This window comes from Lytechinus variegatus, chromosome 5 (assembly GCF_018143015.1).
Source record: "Lytechinus variegatus isolate NC3 chromosome 5, Lvar_3.0, whole genome shotgun sequence".
NCBI lineage: Eukaryota > Metazoa > Echinodermata > Echinoidea > Temnopleuroida > Toxopneustidae > Lytechinus > Lytechinus variegatus.
The window spans coordinates 46158837-46165487 of record NC_054744.1 but is presented as its reverse complement, the minus strand read 5'-3'; positions in this window follow the sequence as shown (position 1 = coordinate 46165487).

The window sequence follows — 6651 nt, the reverse complement described above, 5'->3', positions numbered from 1 at the left end:
ATTGTATTTGTGTTGTAATTTTATTGTAATTTCAACTCTATCAAAATCAAATTTGACCAGTCACGTGGCATTAATAGTTTAATTGTATTGTAAAGGATAACCTACAATAGGCATGTAATTAACATTTTGAATGATGATTTTTTTTAAAGTGAAAGACATGTAAAACGTAGAGCATTATGTTGGATGTTGAATGACTTTTAAGATTATTACCTTACATGTTGCAGTGCTTCAGCAAGAAGATGTACATGATCAAATTAGAGTCACGTGAGTGATTCGTTGAAGACTTATTTTAAAAAAATTGATACTGAAGTCTTTCACTTTCTTTGGAGATAATCATAGCTTAATATTAAACAAGAAAAGGGAAGTGTGACTTCGCTGTGTTATACAGACGTCTTTGGACTAAACCAAACTAACATCAAAGTCCGGAGACTAATCCACTGGGCCACAACGCTCCACGACCCTGTTAATGATATGAACGTATCTATTAGGCCTCTTTTGGTTATTTTATTGGTCGTGGCGTTTCATGCAGCTGTTCTTAATACTACCGACCTTACACTAAAAAAAATGTTGGATAAACATTTTGAAAGGTTTGGGGAATGACAACCTTTTCTAATTGTTGCATTTACAAGTTTTAAAATGTTGGATACAAGTTTCATGCAAGGTCGGAAATAACATTCGGAAAAGGTTGTGACTCCTCCGGCCTTTCAGTTAGTGATGTAACATTTTCATTTTTTCAGACCTAGACCCAACTGGCTGCCAAATGGGAAAACAAATGCTCATTCACACCAGCATGGTCAACTAACGTTGAAATCAATCTTTGTAGATTAAAATAATAAATTTCAACAAGCACATGACATGAAGAATTCAATATAAAGTTTGATATGGTTTGTACTTATAGGAAATACACTCTCATCATCATATTAAAAAATGGGGAAAACATAATCTTAATCTCAGACCCTATAGTTGTTGCCACAGAAGTGTTGCTAGGAGTGTAACCAAACGGTATAGAGCAATATGTTTTTTCACACAAAATAGTTATTGGTACAAAGGCAAGACGATAGGAAATATTTTGGTACATAACACCTATGTCTTACCCAATTGAATTTATCATTTTTTTTTCCCAAAATTGTATACGGAGATGTAGCCATCAACTTTGATTACTGTGTACCTATCTGTTTCAGGGCCCAGGATGGCCATATGTTACGGACATAAAATATACTTGACTTACTATTATTGGGTGGCATCCACGTTGGAATATTGAGAATTTGGTATATTGGCGGGGATGATTCTTTCAATATTGATACGTTCAATTCGCTTTCACTTCACATAAGCCTATAAGAAGTCAATATAATTGCATTATTCTTCATTCTTGTTGCATTGCAAAACATAAAATGAACGTTATTGCGACGATTAATTAACGAGTTTTTTAAGTATCTATAAAAGATATTCATGTAGTCTTACACAGGAATGAAATAAGTGTGAATGGATACATGTCATCAAAATATTAAAAAAATATAAGTCATTAAATACCGTCATGCTGAAGCTTTTTGGCGTACACTCATGATAATTGAGGTTGTGTTTCCATAGCGATCTGTGCGTGTGATGAAATAAGAGGAATATAATATAATACGATACAAAAATCAAGAAACTAAACATGTTGTTGCGTTTGAAGTTCTGATTATACATGAAAAAAAACCAGCTTTAGTGTATATTATACATCATTGTTTATAGCATACATGTACATCATGTCAATAATACTGAAAGACTTCATGTCATTTACGTCGAGAAATGACAGTTATGGTGTTAATATACATAATTGTTATTGCTTTCTTATCTGGAATAAAGAACATATTTTACTTCAATGTGATATCGTACTTAATGTCTTCTGTTTTTTTGTTATTGCATACAGATTTAATAACTCATAAAAATAACATCCATTGGAAGCATTAGCCGCATTCTGGGAATGAAATAAAACTTCTTGGAGGAAACTACATGACGTTTTATTTATTTCTTTTAACAATCTATATTTTGCATACATGACAACGCAGACACCAAACATAAGAAATGTGGAATTCCGTTAAAAATGCAATCAACTTTATAAAAAGAAAATTGCTTTATATCATAATTTTGTATACCAATGAATGGTAATGGTGTCTGAAATTATAAACAGATCTTCCAACTCCCTGTTATAAAGAAGCTCAAACACGTGGAGTTCATTTCAGACCTGGTTATTTTGCCCGGGGGGGGCATTTCCATTGACGAGTGGATACCAATGCCCGACCATGGGGTCTCGAAAAGCACCCTAAATACATGTACGTATTTTCCATATTCTGAAAATGCACCCCTTAACAAGTATTGGCGTGTAAAACCCTACCCTTAACAAGTATTGGAAACAAAACGATACTATTGGCAAGTATTCCCTGAAATGAACCCCTAAACAGGTTTTGCCTTTACCTACATCGGGCCGGGTTAAGTACAGCCCCACCTCCTACACTTTGCGCAAATCGTAATCTAAACACGTAGTGTTGACTCTTGGGACAAAAAGTACATCCTTTATAAAACATTTTAGTCTTACTTTTTTATACCTTCGCAAATTTGACCTTAAACAGGCAGCTTTCCTAGCAAAGATAGATACCCCTTTTTTATTTTTTAAAATCGTTTTTGACACCCTTATCACGTTACGTACGTAACGTGCCCTATCGTGAAAAAGACATCCTTTTTATGTGTTTTCGGTCGAGCATGGTATCCACCCATCAATGTAAGTGCCCCCCCGAACGGGTTATTTTGATAAGGCTCTTCGAAAGAAGAAAGGAGAAGGAGATAATAGAAGAAGAAGGAGGAGAAGAAGACCAAAAAATCGCTATATATTACTGCTATTACCGCAAGCAAAATTGTCTCGTTTATTTAAAAAAAAATCGCTTTATGCTTTTATAAATAAATCTAACACGATCGAAGAGCTAAATGGATTCGACACTGCTTGCTCGATTTGATAGCAATGATCATCAACCGAACGAAGCCCCACTATTCGATCGTTTCTGATTACATTCACGAGTATTACCCTGCATGACGCCATCGAACAATGAATCAAATGAAAGCGTTCTCTTTCCTTGGCACGCTAACGACATATTAAACAAGATGGAGACTGCATTCGATTGATCAGTAACGAGGAAGGGTGTATGATAGTTAAAGGATGATGAAATCAGTGTAACAGCTTGCATAAAATGAGGAAATATGAAAAAATTAGATCGACGAAAGTTTGAGTAAAATGAAATGAGTATTTGAATGTCGAGAACACTATAGATGCGAACATTGGTCTTTGTTGATATATACCGTACCCCCAAAACATACATTTCTGCTAATTTTGATGATGGGGCAAACAATAATCATGCATCATAATCATAAATTGTGAAAACATGTATTACAGTCTTCTCATCAAAGAAACACCTGGTTTCTCCACTTTTCTTTATTTTACTCTTCTTTTTTCTTTCCCTTTTCTAGTATCTTTGCAAAGTCATAGGCGGGGTGGGGAGGGGGTTGCCCCTGATAAGAGTTGATAATAATGACGGTGGTGTACAGTCTACGTTATTTAATTGTGGTTACACAATAATGAAAACACTCCTTACATTTTAGAAAACAAATTAGAAAAACCATTGTATATTTAACCTTGATTATAACCGAAATCGCAATTTTCTTACAGAATACTGGTAACACATTCTTCCTGGGTTGTTCGTGCAAATACAACGAACAGACAGACGAAATATTACATAATGTAAAAGACCGGAGACGGGCTTGTAAAACATGCAGTGAACATAAAAGATTGAATCATATTTACATGACCCAAGTCATTTGCAACCATACCTCATTCACTGAATAAAGGTAGAATAGAAACAATCAAAAGTGAGTGATGGGGGGGGGGGGATTACAAACAATCTCTATAAACAACTTCCACTCTGATAGTCCCAAATTAGGCCTCGCTAAATACTGCAATTGTATATGCTGACCTAATTAACGACGGTATGAATACAAAAATGATATAGAGGTAATTATGTCGCATCCATACCACCAAATCATACTCCGGTGTTACCTTTAATGACATACCATCGTCGAATTGGGTGCAGATTCATTAAGACATTAGCATGTTAATTATGTAAACAGGGAGTGAATTCTTCGCTCACAGCTCTTGTCTTTGTTTTAATTGTTCACCGTGTCTCAAGAAGAATGGGAACTCAAACACAGTAACTGCTTCAAAATTGAAAAACATAGGTAGATAATATAAGGTGTCGAAATGAATTCATTTATTTTTAACCTGTCCTTATCAATTCCTGTTAATAAAATACAATATAATATAGAAGTATATAAAGGTAACATCAATCATTATAAATGATTCATCTGAATAGGGGAAAATATCACAGCAGCAGCAACAACAACAACAACAACAAGGGAAAACAAAAAAATTACATGGTTGATGGCGAATAGTGATTGTAAAGTATGAATTGAATTTAATTGAATGTATTTATTGTCCTGTGTAGGAAATTCATTTCACATCGGGTTTACAGAAATTACAAATACATATGCACATATACAGAATGAAATAGACTTACAATACCATGGGATTACATACACAAAACAAAATGCCGTATACGTTATTTCAAATATAATAGAAAAAGTACAATTGCAGATATATAAATTGATTGATTATTCAAATACTAATTGGTTTGTGATTCCATATCCAGCCCGAATACGGGGGGGGGGGTGGAACGAATATTGCGAGACGGTAAATTAAAAGTATTAAAAGGGGGCGGGGTTCATAGTAAAAGTGCAATTCCCCCTTCTATCTGACAACTGTACTATTAAACACATGTTGAGAATTTGGGACAAAAGACACAGAGGCGAACACCGGACATATTGAAGTTGATGATTATCACCGTTTATACATGTACAGTATGCTTATTTACACTGTCTACGTGATTAAATACTGTATACCTCCAGACTTAACAAAATGTCCATAAATCAAACAGTTTGTAGGCGTCAAGAGGATACAAATCTATACCATATTCATCGAAATCAGGCATGTTAGGAGGCGGAATAAAAATAAATTGAGGAAGTCTTTAACCAAAAATACTGTTGTGTGTACAGCCTGCACCTTATTTTACCGCATCTGGGAATTAGTCACCAAAACTCTCTCTTAAAAAAAGGGGGTTTTACCGACTGTGTCGTCATTATTATAGTCTTTGATATGCCAGATACAGAATTTCTTGATGTCACCATTTTAACAAATCCGTTATAACACAAAAAATCAATTGATATCAATGTCTACAAGCTGGGGTGCTGGTTGTGCTTTAATACGAGGATCGGGGGGGGGGGGGGGGTGGGCCTTCCCCTCTAGGTCCAATTTGCTATTGTTTTGTTTGTCTTTTTAACGAGAAAGATTTTCCAGCGAGTGTTGTTTATTTTTTTCAGTTCGCTTTGGACCCGCCCCTGGTTGGTTTCACAATTTGGCCCAGACCTTATATAACCAATAGGCCTGCAGCAGATGGCTCTAACTGGGATTTAGCATTGTTATAGATACTCTGACCACTTCACGACCCATCAAGATTCGAAGCACTTAATAATTATTATATATTTCAAAAGAATATTAAGGCACTAATATTGCTCCAAATTTTCCAAAGAGGGATTAAAAATAACGAAGACTTTGATTTGCAAGCATGCGGCAACCTGAGAATAGCCTCCAACAACCGCCAGTAAACCTCAATAATAACAGTATACTTGAAAATAAAGAGAGCATTAATATTCAGCCCATAACTACTTCCAGTGAGGCGAAATTAAATTCATGATGCATCGGTTATTTGATTTCTTTGACGATATATACGGCGCCACATGTAGGATTTAAATATGACTGTTTTAATTAGTCATTATGAAGCCTATGCTATAAGTTAATTAGGGTCTCGAGTCTCCACGTACATGACCAAGTGAAAAATCAAATTATATAATGGGATACAGTAGTTCACCCGGATATTACGTCTATAATACTCCATTACAGGAGGTGCGGGTTGGTGAAATTTGGACAATATTTTGATTACAGACCCAATTATATTTTGGATATGATCAAATAATCTAAACATAGAAGCTGTATTGTATCATGTATTTTGTTTAAGCTTGTACGGTGCAGCTTCCTTGATGATCGCAATATGACGACAAATAATCTTGCAAATTAAATAATTGCGACTTTGTTTAAATTATTGATGACGTGAGTCTTCTGACCCGGCACTGGCGTACATACGGGGGGGGGGGGTGGGTGAGGGCAGGAATCCCCAAATGTTTCACGACCAAGAAAAAAGGAGAGACGGAGAGAGAAAAGGCAAATGACAGGAGAAAGGGTGAAGTGTTATATTTTGTATATTCCTTATTTTAATCTGTCAAAATCTTTCACAAAATAAGATTTTTGGTATCAGAAATTCATTTTTGCTTGCTCACTTCGCTCACTCGCAGCTTTTAAGAAAGGGTTGGACCGTACACCATGGCTGACCCCCTCAAATCTTTAATATCATTATGCTACTGAAGAATTCCATGATATTAGATGACAATCAAGACAGTGGTAGGCCTATAAGATGAAGCAAATAATTTTACTGAATCATAATTTCATCAACTCGT